The sequence below is a fragment of the Cheilinus undulatus genome, linkage group 1, assembly GCF_018320785.1.
Source record: "Cheilinus undulatus linkage group 1, ASM1832078v1, whole genome shotgun sequence".
Classification (NCBI taxonomy): Eukaryota; Metazoa; Chordata; class Actinopteri; order Labriformes; family Labridae; genus Cheilinus; species Cheilinus undulatus.
Window position 1 is genome coordinate 1,390,589 of NC_054865.1, and position 18,629 is coordinate 1,409,217.

Below are 18,629 nucleotides of genomic sequence, written 5' to 3' on the forward strand. Positions count from 1 at the left end.
TAATCAGGATGAACACAGAAAAAGACTTCAGCTGTCTGTTGGTCCTGCCTAAAGTAGAAAAAAAATTGATGAATACAATCAAAAGGATTCCAGCAGCAAACAGCAGCACAAACTGAGCTCATTTGTTCCTCTGTCTGATCTCAAAGTCTGATTTCCAAATCCTACTGCTCTACTCATCTGAAAGCACCAACACTTCTATAAAGGCAGTCAGCTTCCAGCAGGTTGCTCTTGTTTTGTGTCTGACTGTGGAGCTGAACCGTCAGCCTCTCTCTTCTCTGTGATTGGCCGTTTGCTTTGGTAGACATTAATGAGAGCTGTAATTTAGGCTGTTTTGGTTTTGTTTTTCAAGTACATTCACTTACTAAGCATAGACTTTGGTTACATGTTGGCTTTAGAGATGTAACAAACATTTTATATATTGTGCTACAGGTTTATGTTCTGTGCTACAAGATTGTCAACCTCTGTAGCACCAGCGCTATGGGCAAAAAAAGTTAATGTACAGCCCTGATCTGTCTGTCTGTCTCCGTCGGTCTGTTTGTCTATGCCTCGTTTCATGCTATTGTTGTGCATGATGACTAATATGGACAAAAGTATTCAGCCACCTGACCATTTAACCAGATGCAGCTGTATTGACTTTGTATTCAAGACGAAGACAGACTTTATTCATCCCTGAGGGGGAATTCACAGCTTGCTCTCTGTTGTTGAACATATTACACACACATAGGCTGAGTTACATGCAAACATGTGAGAGTGATGGCCTTGCTGCTCTTCTTGAAGCTCTGCCAGGAGCTGTTTGGGGTTCAGTGCCTTGTTCAAGGGTATTTTGACAGTACTCAGAGAGTGAACTGGCACCTCTCCAGCTACCACGGCACAGAGTTGAACCAGCAACCTTCCGATTCCCAGCCCAAGTCCTTACAGACTGAGCTACTGCTACCCCCTCAAATCCAGATACTTTTTACTCTACAGCCTCCATTCTTCTTGGAAGGCTTTCCACAAGATTTTGGAGTCTTTCTGTGGGAATGTGTGTCCATTCATTCTGCAGAGCATTTTGAGGTCAGGCTCTGATGTTGGACCACAGAGCCAGGCTCACAATCTCTGTTCCAGTTCATCCTAAAGGTGCTGGATGGGGTTGAGGTCAGGACTATGAACTCATCAAACCATGTCTTTCTAGTCCTCCTTTGGTCTCTGGGCCACAGTCACGCTGGGATAGAAAAGGACTTCCCCCAAACTTTTGCCACACAGTTGGAAGCATAGCATTGTCCACGATATCTTGGTCTGCTGGAGCATTAAGATCGGCCTTCTCTGGAGATAAGGGGTCTAACCCAGACCCTGAAAAACAGCCCTGTACCATTATCCCTCCTCCACCAAACTTCACAGTCAGACAGGTAACGTTCTCCCAGCATCCTCCAAACCCAGAATCACCATCTAACTGTAAACACAGAAGATGATTGGTCATTCCACAGTTTCCACTGCTCCGCAGTCCAGTGTCAGTGTGCTTTACGCCACTCCATCTGACCCATGGCGTTGGACTTGGTGATGTGAGTCTTACATGCAGCTGTTGCCATGGAAACCCATCATGAAGCTCCTGCTGCAGTTTTAGTGTTTACATTAATGCCAGTGGAAGTTCAGGACTCTTCAGCTGTGGAATAAGCAGAGACTTGGAGACTTTTACCCATGATCCTTAGCAGTCGTTGACCCATTCTTTGATTTAACGTGATATTCTGCTTCATGGCTAAGTTGCTGTTGTTCCTAAAACCTTCCACTTTCTAATAATATCACTACAGTTGACTGTGGAATATCAGCAGGGATGAAATTTCTCCAACTGTCTTCTTACAAAGGTGTCATCATTACAGAACCACGCTGGAAGTCTCTGAGCTCTTCAGAACGACCCGTTTAGGATCACAGATGTCTGAGACTGCAGGGCTAGGTGAGGACTTTATACACCTGTGGGTCTGACTGAAACACCTGGATTCAATAGTTAACTCATTGAGTGCCAGCCCTTTTATAAAATGGAAAGTGGCTTGTGGCAGCATTTTTGGCCATTTTGAGTCATCTTTCAAGAAGAATCTCTCTATTTCATCATGGAAAAAACGTTTGTTTGCAGCTTGTTCTGTTCTTGATTTATCTGAAGTTGAATAGAGGCTAGTTTCACCAAAAGACCACTTTTTTTCTAGAAAGCTGAGAAAAATGCATTTTTGTGAAAGAGAGTCTGTCAAGCAAAACAATGATTTGAATGTTATAATTTTGCCTTCAATGACATAAAAGACACCTGAAAATTGTATGACAAATGTTATTTTACTGTAAAATAAATAACAAGGCTTTTGGTGTTATTCACACTCTGGAACTGGACGGCCTCCACGTGACCCCCCTATACGCCCACGTCCTCTCCTGCTTGCGTGACCCCTGGCACTGCCTGTACATTATAGAAGTAATATAATATTAAATGTGTTTTATATATATAATATATAATCTATAATATAGAAGTTTTTTGTTCTTACCTCTTTCTCGCCAACAGACGGTGTTGTAGAACTGCATGGGGCTCTTCTCTCAGGTCTGCTTCTGAAATCACAGGATCATGAGTGATGGTTTCATTGGATAAATCTGGCTGAATAATCAGTGGGTTCCTGACATTAACCCACCTCCATCGCTCTGGGACGGAGAACAAGACCCGCTCCGCCCACTCGGCAGCCATTCCTCAGAGTCTGGGTCAGAAAAGTCCGTCTCTGAAGTGTCGCCGCTGTATGTATCCAGCTGGCGAGCAGCTGCCTTTTTTCTCTGACGCATGGGGAAGACCTAGCCGCATTCTTTAGAATCTAGGCCGGCTGAGGCAGATGAATGACCACGCTCATCCCTGGCTCAGTTCATTGTGGGTTTCAGTGAGTGACCGATTTGTCAGGCAACAGTTTAAAGTTTCTTCCAGCGTCTATTTTAGAACTTTTAGCTTAGATTACCACCGTAACGATCACTCTGCTCTTTGACCCCAGGGTCTCCACCTCTGATCTCTGTGGCGTTGATCTACCGCCTCTTCTGTGTTCCAACTACGTATCCCAGAAGCTCCAAAATTACTCACAGGGAGCGTGAGAGCGCCCCCTTGTGCCAGCCACCGAAAAAAACACTTTGACGTATATATACGTCAATGGCACTCAATGAGTTAATTGGGGTGTCCAAATACTTTTGTCCATATAGTGTAACTGCTTCTGTTCTGATTCTGTAGAAATATATCAAACACTTTCTTGTATTGAATAAACAGAAATAAACAACCTTCCGTGTTTCTTGTGTAGCGCTTTCTTCGTATCAACTGTCCTGCGATACAGCGGCCTGGGTTCTTTACATTAAACTTCTCCAGGAAGTTGAAATGTGTTTTTTGTAGTGTCCACCTGTTACACACCCTCCTTTACATCCTCTTCTTTAATGACCTCATGAACTTAACAAGACTAGTGACTAAATGTATAGGTGTAACCTTTATTAACCCCTTAAACACTTTCTTTTATCTTTTCTTATTCATTATGCTCTAAAGTTTAACAAGCACAAAATGCTCTTTTCTCAAGTTGGTAACTCTAAATTATTATCCTGAGTGAATAAAAAAGTTAAGCTTTTAACTCAAGTAGTGGCACCTTTAGGCCTCCATAGAAACACTAAAGGTAATTATCAGTCCTTATTTCTGCAGCTAATTAACTTAAACTTCAGTGGAGAAAATATTCATGATGTAACACTTACCCACTGAGTCATTCACACAAACAACACACAGGGTTTATACAGGAATCCTAGAGTTGAATTTACTACCTTCCACTACCTTTTTTACTACCTCTACAATATTTTTTACTACCAAAATGCAATACTTGTGCTTGTAGCTGAGCTTGTGTTTGCAGTTGCACTTCTCTGTGTCGCACCAAAAACAATGAAATAGGGAGCTGCTCCCTCAGCGCGCAGATCTGCTGCTGGTGAAAGACTGTTCCAGGTCACTGTTAAAGGGCCTTACAAAATTTTTTTTTTTTTTTTTTTTTTTTTTGCCAAAGTCTGTTTTATTTTTTTCCAAGTTCCGTTTTAATTTTTGGAATTCCATTTTTTACCCTTTCCACTAATTTTACCAGAAAAAAGAGTGTCTTGTAAATGAATCAAATGTTCACTAATTAAATAGAAATAACCTGAAGTTTATTGAAACTAACTGATGTTTATGATGTTAATGAAGAAATCCTTCTGTTCTCTCAGAGTGACAGTAACTTAATAAGAAAGTCACATTAAAGTTAAGTAGTTCAAAGTAAACCTGTTACCTAAACTTTTCTTTACTCTGTCTATATGTAGCAGTGCATCAGTCTGATGCTACAATGTTCTCCTCCTGACTGTAGCGGTTCTCTCCTCATCTCTCTCTACCTCGCTGTCTGTCCGTCTGCCTCATATCAGAGCGCTACGTTAATCCAGACACGTGTTGGCTCGTTAACAACCAAAGAGAACTACAGTATCTACAGGATGAACTATTAAGATGACTGTTACTCAGATTTACCATCATTTAGACTGCTGAACTTCATAAAATGACTTGATTTTGAGCCTCCGAGGGTTGAGTGGTGAGGTGAGGTAAAATAACTTGAAGCACAGATTAGGTTTCTTGAAGGTGCAACATTATGTCCCACGGTACTGGCCCGTATGGGGCTATGTGATGTTTGCCGGTGTTTCGTGCAGCCGCTTTGACATGCCGTTATTGTTTAGGAGGGGGCGGGGTGAGTGAGGGACAAGTTGTGCCCTGCTTTAGTGTTCCCCCGGGGACATATTCCTCAGATATACGTTCCTCTTTCTTAAAAAAACAAAACAAAACAGCATTTCAGTCAAATTCATTCAATTTCTGCGTTAAATTGTAAATTCCGTTTTTATTGGCCAACTCCGCGATTCTGTTAACGCTGAAATCATAGGGCCTTCATTTATGGGTTTTTTTGCACACTTCACAAAAAGCTTCCCGGTCATTCCCCACAGGCGGCTTAAGCCAGTCTTAATGTCGGGTCATCGAGCCAAAGTTGTGAAAACTTACATTTTCCCATTGTGATGCTATTCCGACACCACGCATGCGAACAGCAGATCGGGCAGCGGAACCAATCAAGGCTATCAACGGCGACCCAGGTCCTGCCGTCCTGCTCACCTATATTTTATTTTAGATTTATTTTCAGTCACCTTACTGAACAGACAATGATGAAGAAATGATAACCAAACCTCCGTCCCTCCATCCAACATGCAGGTAAGTCCACGCCCTCGTCTCCACAGATGGAAAACAGGAACAGACGTCCTCACCTCGGGCTCGACCATGAAGACACTAAATCCAAGGGCAAGGCGAGAGAAACAGCAGGTCTCTCTCTCAAAGAAAAGCTCAGCACAAGAGTCAGCTCTGTGCGGCAGCACGCCATCTTTGGCTCCGTGCCGGGACAAAAGTCTGTGGAGCGTCCCCACCTCTAACTAGCATAATGCTAGCCGATAGTAGCCGAATGAGTTGCAGTCCGATTTTAAAGCACAAAACTTGTACACAGCTTGTGGTTACAATAAACGTTATTTACCCTAGAGATGAGCTAGAAAGGACGCACTTTAACTCACTCTTAACTTAATAAACTTAGCTAATGGCTAGCTGCCATGCTAAGCGGTAAACAGACATGCAGCGTTCTTCTCTGAGAGCGAGCGAGCGAGAGAGAGAGAGCACACTGCTAACTGATCTCCCCTCTCTGACGTTTGTCCCGCCCCCAAGCCAATCACAATTAAAGAAACTTGATGTCTCTGTACATTAACAAATTAGAAGCAGGTATACAAACTTAGACATCAAGATAGTTTGTCACACCTCGTGTTGAAGGAAGTACGTTTCAAACAAACTACAAAATATTCTCAGTTTTAAAGTGACAGTACTGTTTTAGTGACTAATGTTTCTGCTTTTCACTACGTTTTAATGCAGCAAGTTTTTACTATGAAATTTAAACTTTGTCTTTTAACTTACATTTTAACTCCATGTTTGTAACTTTGGGTTTAAAAGTTTAGATTTTAACTCTGTTCATGTGTGTGTTAAAAAAGAGGACAAAACAACACAGTCACAGCAAATTTTCAACATTATGAAGAGAAAGAAACTAAAAATCCAGCAGGCTGATCCCACATTGGATTTCCACATGAAGCTGCTGTTAGGTGGGTTTACTGGGTACTTGGTGTCTTTGTCAAACAGAAAATATAAACGCTGAAACTTTCACTCCATGACAAACCTGTGGCCATAAGGAACACATGCACAGCATGAACCACAATAATCATTTCATCTCTGTAATCTTGTTTTCATGATGGTGGGGAGCCAAAGTAACTGAAATTTAATCTTGATTAATCACCAAGCACTTAAAGATGGATGGAGTCAGAATAAGCTGCAGAAAATAATGAATGGATGGAGCCTGAAGGCAGAGCTGTAATAGAGACCACCAGAGGGCGACATCGTCCTGCACATCAGAAACAGGAGGAGATGAAGAAGAGGGATCATACACAGATATAGGTATATGATTTAAACTAAAAACATGCTTCTATATTTGACTTTTTGAAAGAAATACTTGTTTAAGATTAATTTCCTTTGACATCAGGAATCTTTAAGTTGAAAAGAGCTGATATTGAGGTTGTAGAAAAGGAAGAACACAGCAGTCTAACAATGAAACCAGTCCAGGACCCACATGGGGAAAGACTGCTCAGCCATTACTCCATAAGCAGCACAAAAACCAGATCACAGTTTACAAATGCACAGAGGGACAAAGAGCTTCATTTCTGGAGGCATGTCCTGTGGTCTGATTGGTCATAATGACCATCACTACATTTGGAGGAAAAGCCGAAGAACACCATCCCAACTGTGAAGTACAGGGGTGGCAGCATCATGTTGTGGGGGTGTTTTGCTGCAGGGGGGACTGGTGCCTCATGGCATCAAGAGGAAAGAACATGATGTAGAAATTTTGAAGCAGCGTGTCCACACTGTAAAAAGCAACATCCTTTTTACTCATAAACATTGAGTTGAAATTACTCAGTTCTTCTTAACCTGTTCTAAATACTTACTATAAACAAGTTAATTGTACTTCTTGGCCATAACAGCAAAAGGGCTTGATTTACTTAAGTTTACTTAGTTTAAAAAAATTAAGTAAAAAGGGGGTATAATTAAGTTGTGTTAACTTAAAAATCCAAAACAGCGATTTGAACTCTATTTTTATGAGCTGATAGAACTTATTTCAGTTTTAAGTGAACAGTACTCAAACAATTTAAGTATTTTTTGTTATAACTCATATTATTTGAGTTGTGGCAAATCTGCAGTTTTCCCAGAATGCCTTTGGGCACTAAACCTTTATGCACTCTGTTTGCTGCAGCTGTCTTTGCCAGGACACTTTTGAAAAAGAGATTTTTAATCTCAATGAGGTTTTCTCCTGGTTAAAAAAAGGTGAAATAAGATAAAGAAATAAAATGCACCACGAGTGAAGTTGCTGTCTCAATTAAAGATGTCCTGCCCACAGGGGGCGCTGATACTGTTATCAGCATCAGTGAAAGTTGTATGGCACACTGTCATTGATGAAGTGGGTCACCAACAGACATTGTTGCAGACGGTGGCACAAGATAGTCCACCTTAGGTGAAATGATGACTTTCAAAACTTTTGTTATTCTTTTGATGTTCTAAGGTAATCAGTTGTCTAAGATATTGTGAGTGCTATTAACTTATCAGTGTTTACAATGCACTAAAAATGTTAAGTATTACACACTCAAAGTAGATGATTTAGGCTAAGTCCTGCAAACTTAAATTAACATTTGAATCTCAGTTGTGAAAACTTAAAATAATTGATTTTAAACTACTAGTGAATACTTAAATAGTTCAAGTAGAACACGTACTGCACACAACTAACACACAAGTTTTTTTAACTCACAAAAGTCAGGTGTAGTTTACTTGTTATTTTTGAGGCGACGACTTTCTGTAATTTTTCAAAGTAAGCTCAACTAATTTTTTCTTACAGTGCAGACATCAGCCAGGAAGTTAAAGCTTGGACACAAACGGGTCTTCAAAGGGACGATGACCCTCAGCGTACCACCACATCAGTGACAAAGTGGTTTAAGGACAACTAAGTCCATGTTCTGGAGTGGCCATCACAAAGCCCTGATCTAAGTCCTAGAGAACATTTGTGGGCAGAGTTGAAAGGACTAGGATCTACAGCAACAGAATCAGAATGTCATTCAGACTAGATAAGTGCGGGTGGACGTATCTAGAAGAGGGAAGGTGATCACCACTGAAGGGGCTGAACTACCAGAGGCCATGACAACAATGACGTGTTCAGGACAGCCTCAAATACCTCCCATAGGCAAATGGCAACCATGAGGAGAAGGCATAGAGGTCAGCCATAGCCAAATACCCACAGAGGGTGAGGCAGGTCCTGGGAAGAACAAGATCCAGGTCATTAATAACTATGCCCTGCCAGTGATCAGGTAGCCCACTGGCATAATATCCTGGCCACTGGAGGAGATGAAAGCCACTGATAACAAGACGAGGAAACTCTTTACATCCTAAGTCCAGCATCCTGAGGCTGTTCACTAAGAGAAAGGAGGGAGGCCGAGGATTAGTGAGCATCAGAGCCACTATACGTGAGGAGACAGCATACATATATACACTATATTGCCAAAAGTATTCACTCACCCATCCAAATAATGTAAATCAGGTGTTCCAGTCACTTTCATGTCCACAGGTGTATAAAATCATCACCTAGGCATGCAGACTATTTCTACAAACATTAGTGAAAGAATGGCTCGCTCTCAGGAGCTCAGTGAATTCCAGCGTGGTACTGTGATAGGATGCCACCTGTGCAACAAGTCCAGTGGGGAAATTTCCTGGCTCCTAAATATTCCACAGTCAGCTGTCAGTGGTATTATAACAAGGTGGAAGCCATTGGGAACGACAGCGACTCAGCCACCAAGTGGTAGGCCACGTAAAATGACAGAGCGGGGTCAGCGGATGCTGAGGTCATAGTAAGCAGAGGTCACCAGCTTTCTGCAGAGTCAATGGCTACAGACCTCCAAACTTCATGTGGCCTTCAGATTAGCTCAAGAACAGTGGTAGAGAGCTTCATGGAATGGGTTTTGGACAATTCCATGCTCCCGACTTTGTGGGAACAGTTTGGGGATGGCCCCTTCCTGTTCCAACATGACTGTGCACCAGTGCACAAAGCAAGCTCCATAAAGACATGGATGAGAGAGTTTGGTGTGGATCAAATTGACTGGCCTGCACAGAGTCCTGACCTAAACCCAACACCTTTGGGATGAATTAGAGCGGAGACTGAGAGCCAGACCTTCTGTTCAATTTGTTCATAGAAATATTTAACCACTATAGCGGCCACATGTTCAAATAAGAATTTCTACACATTCAAGCTTAAATGGAGAAAATAACTGCAGACAGAAATAACTCTTTACATCCAATGAGCTCAAAAATGTGTGTAGAAACATCCTGAAAATGTGTGCATGATGGGTAAATATGAGCAAACAGTGTTCAGAGTTTGGACATGTGACCCAGTGTAAACCAGCAGAGCTGCATGTGTGACAGTTTAACCCTTTAACAGAGAGAAACGGCCATGTTAGCAGCTACTTCCTGCCTGTCCAGGTAAATCACATTACCTTTAACATGCTGACCTCAGCGCTCTGTCAGTGTCCAGCCTGTTTCCTGTCAGCTGTTGTCTCCTCGGTCAGTGATGAAGGCCGTCTGATGATGAGGCTGTGACTCAGACTGGGTATAAAACATGGACGTAGTCTCAGTATTGACACCAGTTTGAAGAGGAGTCATGAGATTCTACCTGACTTCAGAGCAGGTCACCTGGCTTCAGACCGGGTCACCTGGCTTCAGACCGGGTCACCTGGCTTCAGACCTGGTCACCTGGCTTCAGACCGGGTCACCTGGCTTCAGACCGGGTCACCTGGCTTCAGACCGGGTCACCTGGCTTCAGACCGGGTCACCTGGCTTCAGACCGGTTCACCTGGCTTCAGACCAGGTCACCTGGCTTCAGACCTGGTCACCTGGCTTCAGACCGGGTCACCTGGCTTCAGACCGAGTCACCTGGCTTCAGACCGGGTCACCTGGCTTCAGACCAGGTCACCTGGCTTCAGACCTGGTCACCTGGCTTCAGAACTGGTCACCTGGCTTCAGAGCAGGTCACCAGGCTTCAGACCAGGTCACCTGGCTTCAGACCTGGTCACCTGGCTTCAGACCGGGTCACCTGGCTTCAGAGCAGGTCACCTGGCTTCAGACCGGGTCACCTGGCTTCAGACCGGGTCACCTGGCTTCAGACCTGGTCACTTGGCTTTAGATGGGGTCACCTGGCTTAAGACCGAGTCACCTGGCTTCAGACCAGGTCACCTGGCTTCAGATGGGGTCACCTGGCTTAAGACCGGGTCACCTGGCTTCAGACGGGGTCACCTGGCTTCAGACCGGGTCACCTGGCTTCAGACCAGGTCACCTGGCTTCAGAGCAGGGCACCTGGCTTCAGACCTGGTCACCTGGCTTCAGACCTGGTCACCTGGCTTTAGACTGGGTCACCTGGCTTCAGACCAGGTCACCTGGCTTCAGACCTGGTCACCTGGCTTTAGACTGGGTTACCTGGCTTCAGACCTGGTCACCTGGCTTCAGACCTGGTCACCTGGCTTCAGACCTGGTCACCTGGCTTCAGACCTGGTCACCTGGCTTCAGACCTGGTCACCTGGCTTCAGACCGGGTCACCTGGCTTTAGATGGGGTCACCTGGCTTAAGACCGAGTCACCTGGCTTCAGACCAGGTCACCTGGCTTCAGATGGGGTCACCTGGCTTAAGACCGGGTCACCTGGCTTCAGACGGGGTCACCTGGCTTCAGAGCAGGTCACCAGGCTTCAGACCAGGTCACCTGGCTTCAGAGCAGGTCACCTGGCTTCAGACTGGGTCACCTGGCTTCAGACCGGGTCACCTGGCTTCAGACCAGGTCACCTGGCTTCAGAGCAGGGCACCTGGCTTCAGACCTGGTCACCTGGCTTCAGACCAGGTCACCTGGCTTCAGACCTGGTCACCTGGCTACAGACCAGGTCACCTGGCTTCAGACCAGGTCACCTGGCTTCAGACCTGGTCACCTGGCTTCAGACCAGGTCACCTGGCTTTAGACTGGGTCACCTGGCTTCAGACCAGGTCACCTGGCTTCAGACCTGGTCACCTGGCTTTAGACTGGGTCACCTGGCTTCAGACCAGGTCACCTGGCTTCAGACCTGGTCACCTGGCTTCAGACCGGGTCACCTGGCTTCAGACCGAGTCACCTGGCTTCAGACCGGGTCACCTGGCTTCAGACCAGGTCACCTGGCTTCAGACCTGGTCACCTGGCTTCAGACCTGGTCACCTGGCTTCAGAGCAGGTCACCAGGCTTCAGACCAGGTCACCTGGCTTCAGACCAGGTCACCTGGCTTCAGACCAGGTCACCTGGCTTCAGAGCAGGTCACCTGGCTTCAGACCGGGTCACCTGGCTTCAGACCGGGTCACTTGGCTTCAGACCTGGTCACCTGGCTTTAGATGGGGTCACCTGGCTTAAGACCGAGTCACCTGGCTTCAGACCAGGTCACCTGGCTTCAGATGGGGTCACCTGGCTTAAGACTGGGTCACCTGGCTTCAGACGGGGTCACCTGGCTTCAGACCAGGTCACCTGGCTTCAGAGCAGGGCACCTGGCTTCAGACCTGGTCACCTGGCTTCAGACAGGGTCACCTGGCTTTAGACTGGGTCACCTGGCTTCAGACCAGGTCACCTGGCTTCAGACCTGGTCACCTGGCTTTAGACTGGGTCACCTGGCTTCAGACCAGGTCACCTGGCTTCAGACCTGGTCACCTGGCTTTAGACTGGGTTACCTGGCTTCAGACTGGGTCACCTGGCTTCAGACCGGGTCACCTGGCTTCAGACCTGGTCACCTGGCTTCAGACCTGGTCACCTGGCTTCAGACCAGGTCACCTGGCTTCAGACCGGGTCACCTGGCTTCAGACCGGGTCACCTGGCTTCAGACCGGGTCACCTGGCTTCAGACCGGGTCACCTGGCTTCAGACCTGGTCACCTGGCTTCAGACCTGGTCACCTGGCTTCAGACCTGGTCAGCTGGCTTCAGAGCAGGTCACCAGGCTTCAGACCAGGTCACCTGGCTTCAGAGCAGGTCACCTGGCTTCAGACTGGGTCACCTGGCTTCAGACCGGGTCACCTGGCTTCAGACCGGGTCACCTGGCTTCAGACCGGGTCACCTGGCTTCAGACCAGGTCACCTGGCTTCAGATGGGGTCACCTGGCTTAAGACCGGGTCACCTGGCTTCAGACCGGGTCACCTGGCTTCAGACCGGGTCACCTGGCTTCAGACCGGGTCACTTGGCTTCAGACCAGGTCACCTGGCTTCAGATGGGGTCACCTGGCTTAAGACCGGGTCACCTGGCTTCAGACCGGGTCACCTGGCTTCAGACCAGGTCACCTGGCTTAAGACCGGGTCACCTGGCTTCAGACGGGGTCACCTGGCTTCAGACCGGGTCACCTGGCTTCAGATGGGGTCACCTGGCTTAAGACTGAGTCACCTGGCTTCAGACCAGGTCACCTGGCTTCAGAGCAGGTCACCTGGCTTCAGACCGGGTCACCTGGCTTCAGACCGGGTCACCTGGCTTCAGACCGGGTCACCTGGCTTCAGACCGGGTCACTTGGCTTCAGACCAGGTCACCTGGCTTCAGATGGGGTCACCTGGCTTAAGACCGGGTCACCTGGCTTCAGACCGGGTCACCTGGCTTCAGACCAGGTCACCTGGCTTAAGACCGGGTCACCTGGCTTCAGACGGGGTCACCTGGCTTCAGACCTGGTCACCTGGCTTCAGACCTGGTCACCTGGCTTCAGACCGGGTCACCTGGCTTCAGAGCAGGTCACCAGGCTTCAGACCAGGTCACCTGGCTTCAGAGCAGGTCACCTGGCTTCAGACTGGGTCACCTGGCTTCAGACCGGGTCACCTGGCTTCAGACCGGGTCACCTGGCTTCAGACCGGGTCACTTGGCTTCAGACCAGGTCACCTGGCTTCAGATGGGGTCACCTGGCTTAAGACCGGGTCACCTGGCTTCAGACCGGGTCACCTGGCTTCAGACCAGGTCACCTGGCTTAAGACCGGGTCACCTGGCTTCAGACGGGGTCACCTGGCTTCAGACCAGGTCACCTGGCTTCAGACCAGGTCACCTGGCTTCAGAGCAGGGCACCTGGCTTCAGACCTGGTCACCTGGCTTCAGACCTGGTCACCTGGCTTTAGACTGGGTCACCTGGCTTCAGACCAGGTCACCTGGCTTCAGACCTGGTCACCTGGCTTTAGACTGGGTTACCTGGCTTCAGACTGGGTCACCTGGCTTCAGACCAGGTCACCTGGCTTCAGACCTGGTCACCTGGCTTCAGACCTGGTCACCTGGCTTCAGACCGGGTCACCTGGCTTCAGACCGGGTCACCTGGCTTCAGACCTGGCTTCAGACCTGCACCTGGAAGGGTCACCTGGCTTCAGACCTGGTCACCTCAGGCTAAGACTTGATAGACCAGGTCACCTGGCTTCAGGCCTGGTCACCTGGTAATCTGGCAGACTGGCTTCAGATGGGTCACCTGGCTCAGACCGGTCACCTGGCTTCAGACCGGTCACTTGGCTTCTTTAGACCAGGTCAGACTTTTAGAAAGATGGGGTCACCTGGCTTAAGACCGGGTCACCTGGCTTCAGACCGGGTCACCTGGCTTCAGACCAGGTCACCTGGATTAAGACCGGGTCACCTGGCTTCAGACGGGGTCACCTGGCTTCAGACCAGGTCACCTGGCTTCAGATGGGGTCACCTGGCTTAAGACTGAGTCACCTGGCTTCAGACCAGGTCACCTGACTTAGCGATTTACATGGTCATGAAGTTTTTGTACTTTTACATCCATGGTAGCTCTGAGAGCAGTGGGACGGCTCTCTTCCTGTCTGACACGTGCTGCTGTTGAAGGGAGAGCTTTTCTTTTTTTCTCCGTTAGATGTTAAGGGGATGAGGGGGCTAACGTTTCCCCACGTCTTGGCTGCTGCCCTCAGGAAGCTGCTGGAAGCAGGGGGCGGAGTCATCCAAATCAGGTGATAAGACTTGATACGGACACGTCTACTGGCCAGGCCTGGACTGGTAATCTGGCAGACTGGACGTTTTCTTGATGGGCCGACACTCTTTGCTCACATATGGAGAGAACTGCCGTGTCCTCTTTTAAAAATCAGACTTTTAGAAACGCAGAGGAAGTTTCCTTGTTTTATATAACAGCAGACTGCGTGCAGAGGTTCTCTCCCTCCTTCCATCAGCCTCTCACAGAGCATCTGCCCCCCCGCGGGTCGAACCCCCTGAGGACGACCTTCCTGTGCCAGCATCCTTCACGGCTGCTGCTCCGGCTCAGCCCTGTCACAGTTCATACATCACACACCTGCAGACAGGTGACAGAGACATGCTGAGGTTAGCGACAGGGACTGAGCATGCTCAGACTGAACTCACTGTTACACAACTTCACTGTCAAGGACAGATCAAGATAGAGATGGGCAATGATCATCAGTAAACCAAAGGATCACATCTTTGCTGTGAATATCCTTTATCCTTCCTCCCATCACCTAAAACATGCTCGTCAGGTTAACTGGTGACTCTAAGTTGACTCTATATGTCAGCCCTGGGACTGACTGACGACCAGTCCAGGGTGTACCCTGCCTCTCGCCCAGTGACAGCTGGGATAGGCTCCAGCCCCCCCACGATCCCGAACGGGCCGTTATTTTCATTCTTATATTAATATAGTCCATTAAATCAGCAGTGCTTTTACCACTGACATTAGTTTTGATCAAATGTATGGGGCAGGGGTGTCAAACTCAAGGCCTGGGGACCAAATCCGGCCCATGGTACAGTTTTAACCGGCCCTCAAAATCATATCATACTTTTATCCTAACTGGCCCACCAGTATGAGCTCTGCAGATTTCCTCCAGTGTAAAAATGAAAATTTATCCTTGATATCTGAAAATATTCTTAAGTCAGAAAAATCTGAAAACATAAAGGATAAAAATGTTTAAATATTAGTCAGCAACGTGGGAAAGAAATGAATTTGTGTTTTTATTTCATAAATTCAATTTTGCATCTCATGATTACAACTTAAACTCATAATTTTTACTTTTTTTCATATTTTGACCTTTAAGATTCACAGTTTTAAAAATTCATAATTTAAAACTCATGATTTCAAATCTTATCTCATTTTTTTAACCTTTAAACTCATGAATTTTATCCTATACTTTGACCTTTAAAATTAAATATTTCATATTTAGATCTTTAAAACTCATGATTTGGACTTTAATCACCATTTTGACTGTTTAGACTCTTAATTACAAATTTTCACATATATTTCGACCATCTAAATGAATTTGAATTCTATCTCACATTTTGACCCTCAGTACTCAGTATTTCATCAATTTACATTTCAACTTTATGATTTTAAATTTTTATTTTCATATTTTGGCCTTTCAGATTATCAATTTTAAATTTTAATTGATATTTTGATGTTTGAACTCCAACCTTTGACTTTTAATCCCTTATTTTTTAGGGATTAAACTTTTAACACTCATAATTGTAAAATGTATCTCATATTTTGTCCTATAAATTCATAATTTTGCTTTTTATATCAAATTAAACCTTTTAAACTCATGATTTCAGATTTTATTTTATGTTTTGACCTTTTAGAGTCAAAATTTTAAATATTAATTTATATTTTGATATTTTTAACTCCAATCTTGACTTTAAATCCCTTATTTTGAACTTTTAATATCATAATTTAACATTTTATCTTGTATTTAAAGCTTTAACTCATGATTTCAGATTTTATCTCATATTTTGACTTTAAAACGTAAGATTCATATTTTTACTTTTTTTAAATTTTGACTTTTAATCTCAGGTTTTGAGCCTTTAAACTGATCACTTGACAGTTTTAAATCACAACATCCTGTATCGTCAGTGCTTAGTGTTTTTTCCCATAATTCATTTGTGGTGAAAATGATGTTTACGGTTTATTGTTGACCTTGTCAGGCTCTCAGGTAAGGCCTGAACTCAGAATCCAGCCCCTGCTGTGACTGAGTTTCACACTGCTCATATAAAGCATATAGGCTTAAATTTGGACACGAGGGCTTTTATTTTGAAATGTTCACCTTTCCCATTGTGCCATATGATTTCCTTTTCCTCAGCTCTTTCATTTAAACAAGAAAAACGTGAAAACGGCTTGTTTCTCTCTGAGGGGATGATGCTGTGCTGGACATTGAACTATGTCGGCAGCAGCTATCGTCCACCAAGGCTAAACTGACTTCACTCTCTGCATGCAGACACTTCTCAAACATGTTGAAACTGTCTGATTCAGCTTCATCACGTTGTGTCGGTCTAAATCTCGTGTGCTCTGCAGCCTTGGTGCTGTCAGAGAGGCTCCATCATTGCAGCAGAGATAAATCCTCCTGATGTGTTGCCGTTCTCCTGCTGAGTCTGTCTTTCTCTCCGCTGTGACACCGAGGAGTCTGCTGCATTATTTAAAATCTCGGTCCCTCCACCCAACCTCTGCAGCTTCTCTCTGAACTGTAAATCTCTGACAGGAGGTGCAGAGAGGAGGTGAAATCACAAAGTGTGGACCACCCATGGAGGCGGGGGTGTCCCTGGTCTGGTTGTGCTGGACGTTTTCTTCCAGATGTTTCTGGTCTGTCAGAGGGAGCGGAGGTGTGCTGTGTGGGACGATGGTCAGCAAACAGAGACATGAGGCTGCAGGCTTTACTCCCAGAGAGCTGATGATGTTTACAGCAGAGGAAAAGTCTCATTTATCGGCCGTATAGACCCCTGAGTTAGTTTCACACTAGGGTTGGTTGTTTATGGTGCTCCCAGCATGAATGGTGAATGATAAATGGACTTGAGCTTTTCCAGTCTTCTGAGTACTCAGAGCACTTTTACACTGCAGGTCACACACACCATTCACACCCATTCACTCCACATGGCAGAGGTCACCGTGGAGCATTGGCCATCAGTATTAGCTAGTCCCATCCACACACGCCACTGGGAGAAAATTAGGATAAGTGTTTTGCAAACCCAGGAGCTGGGGGATCAAACCCAAACCCAGGACCTTCCGGTTTCCACTGAGCCACGGTCGCCACAGTGCTGGCTCTGGGAGGTAGAAGTGGATGCTCTGTTGCACTTGTGTGAGGGAAATACCTGCTTGCAGAAGAGCAGGTCCAGGTTTCTGGTGCTGGATATCCTGTACCAGCTTTCACTGAACCACATTAGGGTGCAGCAGGAGACGAGGGTGCACCTTAGGTACGTGAGAGCTGTGGTCGATGGGGGCAAGGTCAAGATGTGAGCAGGGTCCTGGAGGAACCATGGTAACTTTCTGGTGTCCTAGGAAGGCCCTGGTCTCCTGGTCCCTTCCAGATATAGATTTGGGGAGCTGTTGTTCTGCCGTCTCCTCCTCGGTCTCAGAACGACCTGATGGTTCGTCTCTGCCTTTCTCCTTTGTGGTGTACATTTGCAGATCACAGGTGTGGGTGTAAATAATGCAGACAACATGTTACTGCCTCGAGTTTTCAGTCTGAGGGTCTGGACCAGAGAAGCTGAAGTCTCTTTTGGAAAGATATGTCCTGAGGTGGCTTGTAGCCGGACTAGAATGAGTGGTGGGCATGTAGATCCTGCTGGAACGCCATGGCCTCCTGATTGCCCCCTCCTCCCCCTGGCCTGCGCAGTATTACCACTACCATTAACATCTCTACTGTTTAGGGGATATCTAAGAGCACCGCATGATCCAGGGGGCGCCTGTGAGAGCGTCAAACACTCTGAATGAGGCCTCAAATGTAAAACAGCTAGCAGACCCTCAGCGTCCCTGCTCCTCTCTCTCTCTACACCTGAGAAGGTAAGCAGAGCAGAGAAACCTGGAGAATGTTCTCAGAGGTTTCTCCAGATTCTCTGAATCTCTGATGATAATATGGGCTGTAGATGGAGGGAGATACAAAGTCTCCACTCTTTACACTGAGGAACATTTTTCTGAATTGTTCCACAATTTTTAGACTCAGTTTTTCACAGATTGGTGAACCTCTGCCCTGCCTCTCTAAAATGCTCCTTTTATACCCAGTCATGTTACTGACCTGTTGATAATTAGTTGCTAAACGCTTCCTCAGTGGATTTTATTCGTACACTTCCTTTTTCAGCCTTTTGTGGCCCTGTCCCAACTTTTTTGAGATGTGTTGCTGCCATTAAATTCAATATGAGCTAATTATTTTTTATGAAATGGTAAAATGTTTCAGTTTAATATCTGATATGTTTCTGTTCTATTGTGAAGCAAATATGGGTTCATGACATTTGACCATCATGACATGGAGTTTTCTATTTATTTATTTATTTGTTTGTTTGTTTATTTATTTATTTGTTTATTTATATTGAATTTGTTTTCTTGTACAAATGCAAGGAAATTAAAAATAACAGATTTAAGCAAAAACTAAAGAAATTAACGGTGGAATAAATTTGAAGCACACATTTCAGATATTCCTCGATAATTCTAACTGTACATTAAGGGTCAAAGTGCATAAATAGGTGTCAACATAGGGATCTTCATCAAAACACCTG